The 17,970-nt window shown below is 36.3% G+C and overlaps 1 protein-coding gene across 2 annotated transcripts in view; it reads left to right on the plus strand.

Annotated features, from left to right (window-relative positions):
- Positions 1 to 9,140: 9,140 nt before the first annotated feature.
- The window catches only part of PSMD14 (proteasome 26S subunit, non-ATPase 14), a 97,960-nt gene continuing 89,130 nt past the window's right edge, over positions 9,141 to 17,970 (plus strand). Inside the window, exons 1-3 of one of the 2 annotated variants that reach the window (XM_043576892.1) lie at positions 9,205 to 9,481; positions 13,258 to 13,307; positions 15,671 to 15,794. The gene's annotated coding sequence lies outside the window, so the exon portion shown is untranslated. Of the gene's footprint in view, positions 9,482 to 13,257; positions 13,308 to 15,670; positions 15,795 to 17,970 lie in introns of both variants that reach the window. The other variant, XM_043576891.1, reaches the window with a different exon arrangement.

The following is a 17,970-nucleotide window of genomic DNA, read 5'->3' on the forward strand; positions in this document are numbered from 1 at the left end:
ATATATATGTGTGTGTGTGTGTGTATATATATATATACACACACACACATATATATGGAAAACATATATATATATCTTCCACCTAAATAATGTATATATATTATATATATACATACACACATACACACACACACACACACACACACACACATATATATATATATATATGTCATTGGTTACTGTGAATTTTGACTCTGCTACTAACAACACGACCTTTCCCATGTGATATATCCTCTTTGGGTTTCATTTTACTGAAGTGCAAAATGAAGAGTTTGAAAGTATGCAGAAAAGGACACGTAACTCCATAGTAAAGAATGTGCCAAAGTCATGAATTGGCATTTCAGGAAAGAGAAAATATAAATGGCCAACAAACATGATAGATATGTTCAACTCACTAGCAATCAGGAACATGCAAATTAAAGCAAAATAATATATCATTTTTCCCATTAGATTGGCAAAAAATAAGAAGTCTAACAAAATTATATGTTGGTGACAATTAAGATAATGAGAAAATTTGAAGATTATATTGTAGTACAGTTTGAAATTGACAACATGCATACCTTATAACCCAGGCATTTTACTTCTAGGTATATATTGTTGAGAATCTCTCAGTCAAATAGAGAAGAAAAACAGAATATTTATAGTAGCGTTGTTTGTGATACAAAAAAAAACTGGAAACAACCCAAATGTCAACTGGAGAATCGATAAAGAATAATATAGCCATACGACAATGAAAAACCTGGAGAAGAGATAGGCATAGTTATTAGAAATTTGCAAGTCTTCAGAATGTACATAGTAATTTAAACTTTAAACCTGAATAAAATCATACATAAAGCCCTGTACAGTGAAAAGAGAAATGGGTGGAAAATGACAAGGAAGAGGGACCAAAAAATTCCCTTTTGAAAAAGGCAGAGGAAACAAAGACATATAAACCTTTGTTGTAGGGGTGCCTGGGTGGCTCAGTTGTTAAGGGTCCGACTTCAGCTCAGGTCATGATCTCATGGATCATGAGTTCAAGCCCCGCGTCAGACTCTGTGATGACAGCTCAGAGCCTGGAGCCTGCTTCAGAATCTGTCTCCCTGTCTCTCTGCCCCTCCCTGTTCATGCTCTCTCTCTCTCTCTCTCTCTCTCAAAAATAAATATACATTAGGGGCGCCTGGGTGACTCAGTCGGTTAAGCATCCGACTTTGGCTCAGGCCATGATCTCATGGTCTGTGAGTTCGAGCCCCGTGTCAGGCTCTGTGGTGACAGCTCAGAGCCTGGAGCCGGCTTTGGATTCTGTGTCTCTTTCTCTCTCTGCCCCTCCCCAATTTATGCTCTGTCTCTCAAAAAATAAATGTAAAAAACTTTTTAAAAATAATAAATATACATTAAAAAATTAAACCTTTGTGTTTTTTACAATTTTTTTAAATGTTTATTTATTTTTTGACAGAGAGAGAGACAGAGCATGAGCAGGGGAGGGGCAGAGAGAGAGAGAGAGAGACAGAGAATCCAAGGCAGGCTCCAGGCTCTGAGCTGTCAGCACAGAGCCCCACGCGGGGCTCGAACTCACAGACCTCAAGATCATGACCTGAGCCGAAGTCGGACACTCAACCGACTGAGCCACCCAGGCGCCCCTAAACCTTTGTTTTAATAATCATCTAGTATCAATTTCCTTTTTCCATTGTAGATAAAATGCTATTTTCTGTGTCTTTTGTAAGGTGTCTTTCATCAGAAGTCCTTTTGTAATGTGCAAAATTATTTTATAATTAGTCACCATCTTTTTTTCCTTTCAGAATGTATTGGGTTTGGGGCCCATGGGTGGCTCAGTCAGTTAGGTGTCTGACCCTTGATCTTGGCTCAGGTCATGATCTCACAGTTCCTGGGTTTGAGCCCCGCATCTGGCTCTGTGCTGATGGTGGGGAACCTGCTTGGAATTCTTCTGTCTCTCCTCTCTGCCACTTATCTGCTTGTGCTCTATCTCAAAATAAGTAAATAAACTTAAAAAAAAAAAGAACATATTGGGTTTCTAAACTTAAGACACATCAATTTGGAATCATTTTATTCTTTTTATTTTATTTATTTTGCTAGAATATAGTAAATTAAATTTTAGAGGTTTCTTGAAGACACAGGTTATGCTTTTTACCCAGTAGTAACTTGAATATAGACTCTTGATTCTGATTTATCCCCTTTATGATATCCTTTCTTTGTAGATGTTAAGAAAATTCTTTGTTGAATTATTCACTCAAACAGTCAAAGAGAAATATGAAATTACTTGAGAAGATTACATTTTATTGACACCAAGGATACTTAGGCCACATCACCAAAAAAAATTATGGCAACATCAGTAGTGCCTTTTAAATTAAATGACAAATTGGAAGTGTTTAACAACATATGGTCGCTTTTCCTTGACATATATGATTAAGAATATATCTTTTTATCAAAATGTAAAATACCATCTGGCAGAAGTAACAATTATTTTATTGGCCTTATACATTAAATTAATTCACTGTACTTTAAAGAGTAAATATTTTCCTATTTTTCCTTTTTCTTGTGCTAGATCTATATTTATTTATAATACTCAAAAGCTGCATAACTTAAAAACTATAATTAGGTATAACAATCAAATTGATTTTAAATTTTGAGCAGAAAACAATGTGTTTCTTAAATTCCTTCCAAACATTTCTTTAAAATTCAAATGGCAACAGCTCTTTTCTGATATTCATAATTGTAAAGCTTGGCTATCTGGAAATTTACTGTTATAATTTCTTATTAGACACATGGCCAGACTTTGCATATGAAAGGGCTTATATGTATATGTACATAGTGCCCTTTACAAATAGGAAGACATTTTTATAATAAGGATGAGACATTTTGAACAGCTATGTAATAATGCTACTAGCCAGAGTTATCCATTCATTTAACAAAACTCTCAGGTTCAGAAGATACCAAATGAGCAGGAAACTTTGTCTCTGACACAGTGTACATTACATATTTAATAAAGTGAACTTTGGCAATTTATCATTTTAGGAAACATGTTAAACATTTCACAGTTCTGTTCACTGTAGTGTGTTCTCTAAAGCCACGTTGGGATTAATCCAAACAATGAATGCTTTAAGCATTAGCCTGTAATATTTTTTATCAGATATGTGGCCATTTAAATTCCATAAATTCAATTGTTTATTTTTAAAGAATTGATTATTTCAAGAGGAGCTGTATCTGGATTTAAAATGTTTCCAATCCTTTTGAGCATAGTTAGGAAGCAAAGTACTTTGATAAGTAATACTTCAATATTTAATAACAATTTTGAATACCTATTTTTGATGAGGCCATGTTCTCTACTCTGAAGAAATTTAAAGTTTAGACGGGAAGGCAGACAAGTACAAAAAGAGATTATAGAGTAGGGTTATAGGGTAAGATACATGAGTATCTCTCCAAAACTATGGGGTGGAGTGTGGGGATAGCAGATGGGAGAAAGGACATTTCAGGTAGGAGAAACAATAGGTTTGAATATTCTTGAGGCATAAAACAACGTGATTTAACTACAAATACTTCGGTATAAACAAGGAAAGGGATAAAATAACAAATTTGAGGATTTTTTCTTCTTTTATTTATTTTTAATGTTTACTTATTTATTTTGAGAGGGGGAGGAGGTATAGAGAGAGAGAGGGAGAGAGAATCCCAAGCAGGCTTTGTGCTGTCAGCACAGAGCCTGACATGGGGCTCCATTCTCACAAACTGTGAGATCATGATTTGAATCAAAATCAAGAGTTGGATGCTTAGCCAACTGAGCCAACCATATCTGCCAAGGATTTTTTTCTTCTTTCAAATAAACTTTGGGCATAAGAGACTCTTAAAAACTGAGAACAAACTGAGGGTTGATGGGGGGTGGGAGGGAGGGGGGGGTGGGTGATGGGTATTGAGGAGGGCACCTTTTGGGATGAGCACTGGGTGTTGTATGGAAACCAATTTGACAATAAACTTCATATGTTGAAAAAAAATAAAAATAAATAAACTTTTGGTAGTGTAAATAATATGCAATCAAATGTACCCATTTTAAGTGTACTGTTTGATGAGTTTTGACAAACACACACCACAAAAAAGATACATGCATATATATATATATGTATATATATGTATATATGTATATATATGTATATATATATATGTATATATATATCTTTTCCAAGAACCCCAAAAGTTCTTTTACACTCCATGCAATCAATTCTCCCATCTAATTCCACTTCAAAGCCCCAAGATAACCACTGATCTGCTTTCTGTTACTATATATTTGATTTCATTTGTTTAGAGTTTGATTAAAATGATGTTATACAGTATGTACTCTTTTGGTCTCACTTCTTTTCCTCAGCATGATGTTTTTGAAAGTCATCTTTGTTGCTGCACCTATCAGTTTCCTTTTTATTGCTGAGTATTATTGCATTATAAGGACATATTATACTTTATCCATTTACCATTTGGGAAACATTTGGATTATTTCCAGTTTAGGGCTATTATTAATAAAACTGCTATAAACTGTCACATGGAAGTCTTGGTGTGGATTTATGTTTTTATTTATTTATTTATTTTGGTAAATACATACAGTGGAGTTGCTAGGGCAAATGGTAGTTGTATTTTTAACTTTATATAAAAAAAAATAGGACAATGTCCAAAGTGGTTGTACCATTTTAGTTTCTGTTTGCATAGTATATATGTTTTTCATCTTTTTAGTTTCAATATTTTTTGTGTCTTTGAATCTAGAATGTGTCTCTTGTACTGCAGATAGTTGTATCTTTTTAAAAATGCATTCTGCAGGGGTGCCTGAGTGGCTCCGTCAGTTGAGTATCAGACTTAGGCCCAGGTCATGATCTCATGGTTCGTGGACTCAAACCCATGTTGGGTTCTGTGCTGATGGACCAGACCCTGGAGCCTGCTTCAGATTCTGTGTCTCCCTCTCCCTCTATGCCCCTCCTCTGCTTATGCTCTGTCTCTCTCAAAAATTAACAAACATTTAGGAAAAAGTAAAACATAATAAAAATACATTCTGCAGATTTCTGCCTTTTAATCAGAATGTTTAATCCATTTATATTTAATGTAATTACTGTTAATGTAGTATTTACACCTGACATTTTGCTATATATTTTCTTCATGTCATCTGTTGGTTTTTGGGTTTTTTTTGCTGTTTTTCTATTCCTTCATTACTGCTGCCTTTTCTGTTCAATACATAAAATCTAGTGTACCATTTTGATTCCCTTGTCATTTCTTTTATTATATATCATTTAACTATTTTCTTAGTAGTTGCTTTGGGGATTACAATTACTTCCTAAGTTATAACCATATAGTTCAGATTAATAGCTACTTTTATTTTTATTTATTTATTTATTTATTTATTTATTCATTTATTTTTTAAAGTTTATTTATTTTGAGAGAGACAGACACAGAGCAAGTGGGGGTGGGGCAGAGAGTGAGGGAGAGAGAGGACCCCAAGCAGGCTCCATGCTGTCAGTGCAGAGCCTGAGTCAGGGCTCAAACTCAGGAAACCTTGAGATCATTACCTGAGCCAAGACCAAGAATAGGATGCCTAACCAACTGAGACACCCCGGTGCCCCAATACCAACTTAATTTTAATAGTATACAAAAACTTTATTACTATATAGCTTTCTTCCCTCCCCCCTCCTTTGTGTTATTGTGATACAAATTACATCTTTATACATAATATGCCAACACAGAATTATTATTATTGCTTTATGCAGTTATTTTTTAAGTCATGTAGTAAAAACTTAATTACAACAAAAAATACGTTTAAACTGTCTTGTACATTTACTTATTTAGCTGTCTTTTCAAGTGTCCTCTATTTCTTCATGTGGCTTTGCGTTATTGTCTACTGTCCTTTCATTTCAACCTGAAGGACTCCCTTAAATATTTCTTGCAGGGCACATTTCCTAGTAATTAATTATCTCTATTTTTGTTTATACGTATATTTTGGGAATATATTAATTTCTCCTTCATTTCTAAAGAATAGTTTTCCTAGATATAGAATTCTTGGTTGAAATTTTTTTTCTTTCAGCATTTTGAACGTCATCCTACTGCTTTCTGCTTCCACAGCCTTGGTTGTAAAATTTATTGAGGATTATGTGATGAGTGGCTTTTCTCTTGACACTCTCAAGATTTTTCTCCTTGGCTTTAGCTCTCAGTAGGTTGATTATAATGTGTCCAGGTGTGGATTTCTTTGAGTTTATCCCATTTGGAATTTATTAATCTTCTTGGATGTATAATGTTTTTCATCAAATTTAGGAAGTTTTAGACCATTATTTCTTCAAATATTTCTGCCTTTTTCTTTTTCTGCTAAGACTCCCATTATACATACGTTGGTATGCCTGATTATATTCTACAGACTTCCATGACTCTATTCATGTTTCTTCATTTTCTTTTCTATTTGTTCCCCAAACTTGATCATCTTAACTAAATCTATATTCAAATTTGCTGATTCTTTTTTCCATCTGCTCAAATCTGATATTGAGCTCCTGTAATAAAATTTTTACTTCAGTTATTATACTTTTTTACTTGACAATTTAAAAAAAAATAATTCCTGGGGCGCCTGGGTGGCGCAGTCGGTTAGGCATCCGACTTCAGCCAGGTCATGATCTCGAGGTCTGTGAGTTCGAGCCCCGCGTCAGGCTCTGGGCTGATGGCTCAGAGCCTGGAGCCTGTTTCCGATTCTGTGTCTCCCTCTCTCTCTGCCCCTCCCCCGTTCATGCTCTGTCTGTCTCTGTCCCAAAAATAAATAATGTTGAAAAAAAAAATTTAAAAAAAATTCCTGTTTATTGATTTTATCTATTTGGTGAAATATTCTCCTCATACTTTCCTCTAGTTCTTTAGACATGGTTTCTTTTAGCTTTGTGAATGTATGTAATTTTTTTTTTTTTGAGAGAGAGAGGCCGTGCAAGGAAGAGGCAGAGAGAATCTTTTTTTTTTTTTAATGTTTAATTATTTCAGAGACAGAGAGACAGAGCACAAGTGGGGGAGGGGCAGGGAGAGCCAGAGCCAGAATCTGAAACAGGCTGCAGGCTGAGGCAGAGAGAATCTTAAACAGGCTCCACATTCAACGTGGAGCACAACACAGGGCTTGATACCATGACCCTGGGATCATGACCTGAGCCAAAATCAAGAGTCAGACACTCAGTTGACTGAGCCACCCAGGAGCCCCTAAAATATCTTACATAAAGTCTTTATGTAGGAAGTTCAACACATAGGCTTTCTCAGGGATAGTTTCTATTAATTGCTTTTTTCTCTGTGTATGGGCCATACATTATTACTTATTTGCACGTATTATATTGAAATTTTTTTTTTTTATTTTGAAAACTGGACATTTCAAATAATATAATGTGAGAACTTTGGAAATCAGACTCTCTCTCCCCAGGGCTTTTGTCTGTTAGAGTAGTTGTTGATTTAGTGACTTTTTTGAATGCATTCCTTAAAGTCTATATTCTTTGTTGTGTGTAACCAGTGAAGTCTTTGCAGTTAGCTTAGTGATCATCTGATGACTGGACAGAGATTTCCTTAAATGTCTTCAACCAATAATTCTCCTAGTCTTTGTTGAGGGGCTTAGTAAATGTGTTGGGGCAGGCCTTCAACACTGAGCCAGGGGGTTTACTCCTCTGTTTTAGTTTTCACTTCTTGCTTTTGTAGAGCCTCAAGGTCAGACAGAAGTGAGAGCTCGTGGCCTTCTCAGGTCTTTCCCAGCATTCACAGGGCCCTAGGTAGGCACACGCCCCTAAGCATACATATTACCTTCTAGATTCCCAGGAATGACTCAGAGTTTTTCATAGACCCTATGGACATCTCATTCCTTAGCTAAATACTTTCGTATGGCTGGAAGCAAGAGTGTTCTAAACAAAGTTGAGAGATTTTTGACCTTTGTATTGATTGTTGGCGGAGTCACTGGTGAAATTTTAGGCAAAGGGGCATGACTGTACTTATGCAGCTGGAAAAAAAAACTTTGTTAATTAAATGGAGAATGCATTGAAGGGGGACAAACTGAAGGCAGGGAGATTAAAATTATTGCTGCATTCTAGGAAAAAAGTAATGAAGGTTTGAGTTAAGGTTGAAGCAGAGGGAATGGTAAAAGGTGAGTGGTGGATCGGAAAAGGTCTTTTATAGATTTAAATCCTTCATGATTTCTAGGGTTATTAGTTGGGAGGCCAGTGGGAATAGGTGAATAAGAGGGAAATGTCAACTCGTAGGTCTGATTAGGGAGACCAGTTGAAGGATAGGCTCATTCACTGAAAAAAAGCAAATAGAAGAGGAACAGGTTTGGGGGTAAACATAAAGATGTTGATCCAAATATAGTATTACCTATGGTTAAAATAACCCATGTTTTTGTTTTGGTTTTGGTTTTTTTAGATAGAAATGGACTATCTTTAAGAGGAAAATTCAGTATAATTATGCCTACTCAAGTAGCTTTGGATTCAGATGCTGTAATCCCTCCTTTCCCTCTATCCAGGGCATTCATCATTTTTGATTTAGGAATGCTTTAAAGATGCTCATTATTTGGAATATATTTGATAAAGTGAGAGGGACTTGGTGAACATGTTGCCCTAAACAGAGCCTGTTGCGAAGTATGATATAAATTCGTCAGTAATCAGTCATTTCTTGGGTGGTTTTGCTATCTGAAAACCTAGCACAGAGCAGATAATGGGTGAAACGTTATTGATGCTAATTCTATGGAGAAACGTCAGTAAGTGTTTTTTTTGAGCCCTGTAAATTGGGCTTAAAATAGGTGGATTTAACATTTGGGAAACGTTGGTTTTCCTTGAAATCCAATCCCTGGAAAGCGGCGAAAACAAGGAGGCGGGCAGACTGCAGTGTGGAAAAGAACCCCTGACCGATTTCCCCTCTCTTTACACCCCTCCCTTTTCTGCTTCTCAGATGACCGAGTTCAAACGAACCTTTCAGTTTTTGAGTAGGACTGTGGTGAACACCCAAACGAAAGGGGTTCTGGTTTCTGCAACCCGGTAGTTACATTTCCTAGCCCGTCACCTCCTGGGCCCGGTAGGCGGGCGTCCCAAAGCTCGACCGCGGCCTGGACGCGAAGAGGAGAGGAGAAAAAGGTGGGGGGGAGAAAAGGGTGAATGTCTGAGGGGCGGGAGCAGCGCCGGCGCTAACTTCCGTCCCGCCCTCCCAGCCTCGCCTGGAGAAGCGGGGTTGCCCGCGCCGTCCGGGTGGCGCAGGCCTCCGGGACGCCCGCCGAACTCCCGAGCCGTCTCCAATTGGCCGTCGGGGGAACGGAAGCCGAAGCAGAGGAGTGAACCCGGAAGTGCTTCGCCGCGGAGGCCCGGGCGACTCTTTTGAATGGAATCGGGCTGATTCATCGCCGGTTCGCGGAGCCAGAGCCCGGCGGAGTCTGAGTCGCCGCTGCAGCTGCTGCCGTCTTCGCCGCCTCCGCGTCACCGCAGGTGGGAGACGAGAATCCAGACCGCGGCCTCCCGTCCCCGCCCGCTTTCAGGTAAGACGGGGAAGGCAGGGCCCCGGAGGTCCGCGGAGGCAGCCGAGCTAGGCCGCCGCCGGCCCCGCGCCTTCCTGAGTCACGTTGCCCAGCCGGGTTGCCGCTGGAGGCCTGGGCCCTGAGGGAGGAGTCCAGGCTCCTTCGTACTCCTCGCCGGTTATTCGGGCCTCTCTGGATGTAGTCTCCTTCTTCCAGGAGTTTCTGCTTCGCTGAATTCATCACATTTGGGGGACCCTCTTCTCCCGACACCAGGAGAATCCTTGTGTATGGCCTCTGTGTGTGTGTGTGTGTGCTCTATTGATAGTTACTCCGGTGTTGAAAAACTTCAAAGAAGGCAGAGGAAACAAGGGGGAGAGAATTAAATTAACTTTTTCAGTGAAGGCATGCTTGCTTTATCACTTGTGCTACCCATGGGCCTTGACCCCTTTTTTTCTTAGTGTTAAGATTTCAGCTCCCTTTAAAAAGCGGACAAAAACCCCAGAGATGCACTGGTGTTTAGCCTTGAAACTTTCCAAAGCAAGTGTGGTTTTTCGGCTATGCTTTTTAGCTTACTTTCAATTTGTCCTAATTGAGTAGTTGTTGGTGAATAGGTAGCATTTCCTGTTTTCAGTAAAGTAGAAATCTGCTCTGTGTTACCTCTTGGAACTTTTCCTTGGGACGTACTTTTGTGTCTGTCAAGAGAAGAAAAAAATGTAAACTTTTCGGAAGAGTTGGAATGTAAATTTGGTGACCGAATGAAAAAGTCTTGAAATAAAAAATGGTAACTTAAAAGTTGATAAAGATTCATGGGAAAGGCAGGGAAGAAGCCTTAAAAATTAGCATAGAAATGCAGTTCTAAGGTGTAAGTTTTTTTTTTATTGCTACAAAAATATGTTTTTTATCACTAAGTTAATGTTTATGAGTAAAGGAATAAGTCAGCCACTATAATGTCGAAATAACAAAAAAGAACTGAATACAATGTTAGTGGAGATAATTAACACAATGGTGGCTTTCTTGTTTTGTCCAGTAAGGCTAGCAACTGGCTCATTTAAAGTTTATATGTTTTAAACAAATTTAACAGAAGTGGGACATTAACTACAGTTAAGTTGTGTTCAGTGAAGTGATACTTAGTGAAAACCCTGGATATTGTCAGAAAACAGTTTTGAAGTCATCTTTCAATGAAGCCTCACCTGTTGACTTTGGGAGATTGTTTTTTCTCCTCAGGGTTGCTTGGTAAATAATATTTTGCTGTTTTAATGTAAAGCTTATTTTTGCGTTTATTTTTATGCTTGTGATGTAAACCTTGTTTTTAGTATGTAGGTTGACAACCTATGTTTGATTATCAGTAACAAGAGATTGTGCTTTTGTTTTCCATTGTATAGAGTGTTCATTTCATAATTCAGTGTCCACTTCTGAAAGTCTGACCTGAAAATTCACATGATTTATTACTAATGAACTTGTCATATACCCAGTTTGTTGCACTCCTTTGACATTCATATCCTGCTTCGTGATATTTTGGTGTCCCCATCTGTAAAATGAGAATTGGATTAAATAATCGCTTCTGGCTCTAAGATGATCATAACAATAGCAGTAATTATTGAGTACCTTATAAATGTTCCAGGCACTATAAGAGGTGCTTTGTATTTTTTCTTACACTGATTTGCAAGAGGTAGATTATTACCCCATTTTATGGATGAAGTCTAGAGACGAGAAGAAGGTAACTTTTTACAGATCGTACGGAGAGTAGGTCATAAAGCCCAGATTCAAATTGAGGTATGATAGCCTTCAGAGCCTTTCTGGCTCTACCCTGCTGCCTTTCACTATATGTATTTTTTTATGGGTTTATATCATGCCTCCCCAGATAGAGTATAAATTCTTTCAGTGAAAGGTAACTGAGTTTCTTAGTGGCTCTATTTCTGTATCACTTTATGCACAAAGTAGTACAAGTTTTCCCTGCTATCTGAAAGTTAGCTTTACCCCACTTCACTTTTACAGAAGACCTGCATTATACCCATTTTTGCTAACAGATAGAAATCTGAAGAGGATTTTCGCTTTTACTAAATGGTAACTGTTTTCTTCGATTTATACCATTTCCACTTAGGAAGATTTTCATAGGAACATTCTGCTTTTGGATAAGAGAGGGAAACTTGTATTTAATGAATGTTTAATTGAAAGTTGTAATTAGGAGACAGCACAAGAAAAGATATTTGTAACAGTTCCATCTTTACTGTTCTAAAATGGAAAAATCTTGCTTTCAAAATCCTATTTATATAATTAAAAGTTTAATATTGACTCTGTTTCTTCCCCTGAAGAAAGCCTTTAAGAAAGTAAAAAACATTTCCAATTACTTTCCACAAATCAGAGTAGAGGAATTAGAAATACAGTGAGATCACAAATATGGAGTAAAGGATTTAGCATCAGTCTGAAAAGTAATGTAACTGTAGCATGGATTGGGGAGTAAAAAATGAAAATTGAACTAAGAAACAATGATAAACTCGAACAACTAAGGCCTTCATGATTTGTTGAATTTTATGAATTACTAGGAAAATGGTGTCCCTTGTCCCTTGTGAAAAGATTGAAGAGTTAAAAAATTGCCACATTCCAAATCCGGATTAAGATAGTTTTGAAGGATCTGTTTTTAGAGTTATTCATAGTTCCATACATTTCCTATAATTATTTGAGAATTGATTTATTTTAATTCCATCAGGAAAACAATCTAACTGTGTCAGGTTCTAACCAGATACTAACTTAGGGAGATGAAGAAGTAGAAAATCATCAACTTTTAAAAAAAAAATTAAAAAAATTTTTAAATGTTTATTTATTTTTGAGAGCGAGAGAGACAGAACATGAGCAGGGGGCGGGGGCAGAGAGAGAGGGAGACACAGAATCTGAAGCATTCACCAGGCTCTGAGCTGTCAGCTCAGAGCCCGATGTGGGGCTTGAACCCACTAACTGAGATCATGACCTGAGCCAAAGTCGTATGCCCAACCCACTGAGCCACCTAGGTGCCCCGAAAATCATCAACTTTTGATGTACAACCTTTTGAAAGTACTGATACTTATTTTGTATTGTTACCAATTTGGATTGTAAACATTATATATGACATATTAGTTACAGCTAAACGCTTTGTTCATATTATCTGATAATGTTTTAAGTAAAGTTAATCATATCGTGAATGAGCTCTTGGGGTCCTCTGCTTTTTGGTAGGTGTAAAAACTTGGTTTAGATCCATAGGAGTTTTCTATGGCCGGCCTTTCCTTCCTTCCTTCCTTCCTTCCTTCCTTCCTTCCTTCCTTCCTTCCTTCCTTCCTTATTTTTGAGAGAGAGAGAGGGACGGGCAGAGTGAGGGAGACACAGAATCTGAAGCAGGCTCCAGGCTCTGAGCTATCAGCACAGAAGTCTGACGCTTAACTAAGCCATCCAGGCGCCCCTGTTTGGCTTTTATTTTGAAGAATTGGAAGTATTGTCTTTTATGTTATAGTTTAACACTTTAATTTTATAAACCCTTTTGCTAAAATCTGCAAAATTCAAGTCCCTCTTCTCCAGTGTAATTCATTTAGTACTGTGAAATGTACCTATTGTTTTGAAATTCAGTAAGTGGTAAAGCATGTGGGAAGAAAAATCTTTGTTGTATGAACTGTAGCTATACTAAGGAAAGTGGTGCTGAGGAGAGCTGCTAGCACTCCTTGTTTACTCACTATATGTCAAGCATTATGTTAAGTGTTGTTTATGTCCATTGTCTTCTTTAATCCAAACAACTGTATAAGGTGGATGCTGTCCTTATTCCCATTTTGCAGATAAGGAAGCTGAGTCTCAGGGAGGTAACTGACCCCAGGACACAGAGCTAGTAAGTATTAGAAACAAGATTTGAGTCCTGGCACTTGTAACACAGAGTCATAGATGTTAACCCTCATATAAAGTATGCATAACATAAAATTTATCATTTTAATCATTTTTAGATGTATAGTGGCTTTAAGTACATTCACGTTGTGCAGCTGTCACCACCATCCATTTCTGGAACTTTTCCATTTCCCAATTGCAATACTTTTGAAAACATTGATAGCTCATAATTTTATTGAAGAGAGGATGGCTATCATCTCTGCTCACAAAATGTTTTTTGCTTTTAGATTTATAAACACCAATAGAGTTAGTCCAATGATTTTTTTCATTCTACATTATCTGTTTACTTTTGTTCATCTTTGTGGACACTTAAGCATTTGTCCACATATGAGCTTCATCAACATCATTATACATCTCTTAGCAAAACAGGTTCTTGTTGTAAAATAGTCTGTAATGAAGTCCTTCTTGTTGAATTCCCAACTGGATGAGAAAGTTTTTCTTTTTTAGTCTTAGAAATATTGTTCACTCATTGATCTACTTAAAAAAAAGTTTTTTTAATGTTTATTTATTTTTGAGAGAGAGAGTGAGCAGGGGAGGGTCAGAGACAGAGGGCAAGAGAGAATCCCAAGCTGGCTCAGCACTATCAGCACAGAGCCTGATGTGGGGCTGGAACTTAGCAACCGTGAGATCATGACCTGAGCCAAAATCATTCACAGTGTTGTGTAACTACCCCATCTCTATCTAGTTCCAAAACAATTCCATCATTCTGAAGTAAAATCTCTTACCCCTTAAGCAGTTTCTCCATTTTACACCTTTCCTGCAACCTCTGGCAATCACTAATCTGCATTCCTTTTCTATGGATTCATATATTTGGGATATTTAATATAAATGAAATCATATAGTTTGTGACCTTTGTGCATGGCTTCTTTTATATAGCATAATGTTTTGAGGTTCATTCATAATATAACGTGATGGTACTACATTCCTTTTTATAGCTTAATAATATTCCATATATTCCATCATGTGAATTTGTTTATCCTTCCATCTTTTGATGGACATTTGGGTTGATTCCATCGTTGGGCTGTTGTGAATAGTGATGCTATAAATCTGCATGTACAAGAGTTTGTTTTGAATACCTATTTTCAGTTCTTTTGGATATATACCTAGGAGTGGAATTGCTGGGTCATATGATCATTCTTTGTTGAACTTTTTGAAGAGTTCCCAAACTGTTTCCAGCGATGATTGGTTCTTAAGATTGAGAAGATCTAGGGTATTGTCATTTGAAGATGTATAGCCTGAGATTTTGTTTATATCAGTGGTTCTGAACTGGGAGTGATTTTTGCCCTTCCAGCAGACATTTGGCAATGTCTGGGGACATTTTTGATTATCACGACTTGGTACGTATTAACGGTACCTAATGGGTAGAGGCCAGGGATGCTGCAAAACATCCTGTAATGCACAAGACAGCCCCCTGTAACAAGAAATTTGGTTCTAACTGTCAATAGTGCTGAAGAAACCCTGGCTTATACCACCAGTTTTATTGTTATTGTTAGAGACTAGAATGTTACCTGTTTTTACATTCACCTTGTGATTCTCTAATAATTGCAAAACTTTTTTTCTGTCAGTTTTCTCTTGGACATTATGAGTATAATATGCAAAGTTCTGACTTCTTAGCTGTGCTCAAATGAAAGCTAAAAAGACTACAAAGGTGATGTCTCTTGTCCTTTATGTGTTTTTGAAAAGTGGTAAATGTTTTGGACAGCACAATAAGAAGTGAAGGATGAAGCAATAGCAATAATGTATTTCACTATTGCATCATTTTGGATAATTCTTATTCTTCCATTTTCTTGGTTTTTTTTTGTTTTTTGGTTTTTTTTTTAGTCTTTTTGGTGTAGTTGGGAATAATTGACTAAGAAATGACAAACAAATTCCTATGATAATGAAATAGCAAACTTTGAAATACAGGAAAAATAACATTACTAAGATTCCATAGTACATCATAGGTTTGTATGTAATGTGCAGTGGACCTATATAGTAATTGCACAATAGAATGTTCTATTTAAAAATATGAGTAAGTTTTCTCTGGTCTTTGAAACACCTCTAGAAAGACTAAAAGTCATAAAATGTCAATCCTTACATATAACTAAAACTGCTCAAAAAAGAAACTTAGGAACAAAATTTGGATGTGGGGTCAATCCTTTGCTCTGTAGCTCTCTGGGATGCGATTTCTTCCATATTCTTCTGAAGTTGGTGATTAAAAATCAATTTTGAGTATTTCAATTTTAGGAATTTTGCTTCGTTTAAAGCTCTTGGCATATTTTCCTCCATAGTTCTCAAAGTAATCATATCTTATCTTATTTACTTTTCTAGGAGAGAGAGAGAAAAAAAGTACTTGGGAAAAGTTATACCTGTCAGTATTAGCAGGAGCTTAAGAAGAAATTTGTCAAACAACGAATTGGAGCTTAACACCACAAGAATTGTAGTTGCTGACCAGGTGAGAATTAAGAATGTATATAATTTTTGCCTACTGTTTTTAGGATATGATATATGAAAATGTATCTAAAACAGAAAATGTATCCTTTTTTTTTAACATACATCAAATTATAAATAAGTGATAGATGACCAGATTTAAGAGCTCATGAAAGTCATTTAGATAACTAGCATTTTTGTTCTTATTTGCTTTCTATAAACTCTTAGATAAGTACATAAACATTAAAATTTTTTTAAAAAGTAGTGTGATTTAGAACCTTTATCAATGTATTTCATTTCCAAATGTTAATATTTTTATTAAATCTCATTATGTTATCTAAACTGTTTTAGTTTGTTAAATATTTTTTCCTGTTTGCTGAGACATCTAATTTTGCTAAAAACACAAATTTGACCTGCCAGATTTTCTTTCCCTCTGCTCCCCACATCGCTCATGTATATTCACAGCATCTGGAGTCTGTGTAAAGTCATCAGAAACAACACAGGGGAAATAGATAAACTGAACACAGCTGGGAATCGACTTTGGCCTGGAATGTATATAATGTCTAAAGTATACTGTATGTTATTAGTTTTCTTACCATTTCTTCTTTAAGTTTATAAGCTAGAAGTGGTACAAAAGAATTTTTTCCTTTGGTAATATATTCTAGAGAAATGTCTTTAATATTTTAAAATATTCACGTTCCCCCCACCCCCCGTTTATAGACTTTAAAAAGTGCCATGTATTGAATGCTATATTTGAGTTGAGGAATTTTAATGAGAATTTGATGGAGATTTTGTTTGTAAATGTTGCTATTAGGAGGATGTGTTAACGTTGTAAAGCAGAAATTTTATCTGGACTATCAAGTTTTCTTGTGTGCCTTTCTTTTTTTTAAGTGAATTTATCCATTGTGAATCTCACAGACTTGTTGATATAAAGTTGTTTATAAATTGTTTATATAAAATTCAAAAACAACTAGTTTATGCCATTAGAAGTTGGAATTCTATCTTTGCGTGGTGGTAGGGACTCGAAAAAGGGGCATGACAGGTGTTTTTAGGTGCTGATAATGTTTCTTTATCTAGGTGGTGGTTATGGGAGAGTATTCACTTTGTGAAGATTCCATGCCTATATCATTTGTGCAAGTTTCCTATATGTGGACTTGAGTAAAGTTTAGAGTATTAACATTGTTAAATATAGAAGTAAATTGTTAGCAAGATTCAGCAAAAATGATTAGGCTGTAATGATCTTGAGTATATTATTAAGTTTTAGTTTGTATAGCAGTTCTAACTAGTAAAATAACATGAACAGATGACTAATTTGTTAGCATTTAATATAGAATATAAATTGTAATACCATTTTCTAAAGCATACATTTATTTTTTAAAAATTTTTTTATTAAAAAAAAAATTTTTTTTTTAACGTTTATTTATTTTTGAGACAGAGAGAGACAGAGCGTGAACAGGGGAGGGGCAGAGAGAGAGGGAGACAGAATTTGAAGCAGGCTCCAGGCTCCAAGCCATCAGCCCAGAGCCCGACGCGGGGCTTGAACTCCTGGACCGCGAGATCGTGACCTGAGTTGAAGTCGGACGCTTAACCGACTGAGCCACCCAGGCGCCCCACTAAAGCATATATTTAGAAAGAAAAGGAAATTTTAAGGCACTAGCGGTTTTCAAGTAGAAGAAGTGCTTCATTGCCATGTTTAACATTTAACAACATTTAGCTGTACTGATATTAATTTTTTATCATTTGGTTACTCTTTTTTTTCATTTGAGGTCATATTGGTACTCTTGCTATTTCTTTGATTTCTTCTGAGTTTTTCAAGCTTATAAGAATGTCTTCTATAGTTATTCTAGATTGATAAAATTAATCTTTGTATTGATTAACTCTAAAATTATAATTGAGACAGCAGTTGAATTTCCTCAGTGAAAAAGGTATATGTCTACACAACATCTGAAATAATGCAAAATGTCTGCGTAGGTTCTAGAACACTATCTTCATGCATTTAATGTTTACTTTATAATATTTCTTTTAGTATAATGAGTTCGTTTTAAAAAAGGCTTTGATGCTAATTCAGAGATCCATAATCTGCTCACAATGTCTTTCACATGTAGTTTTGATGATAACTGACAAGCTGTAAGTTAATTAGCACAGAACTTACTAATGAGGATGTTAAAATTTAATTTAAAAGTGAGGATTTTTATTTGTAT

The sequence above is a fragment of the Prionailurus bengalensis genome, chromosome C1 (assembly GCF_016509475.1).
Source record: "Prionailurus bengalensis isolate Pbe53 chromosome C1, Fcat_Pben_1.1_paternal_pri, whole genome shotgun sequence".
NCBI lineage: Eukaryota > Metazoa > Chordata > Mammalia > Carnivora > Felidae > Prionailurus > Prionailurus bengalensis.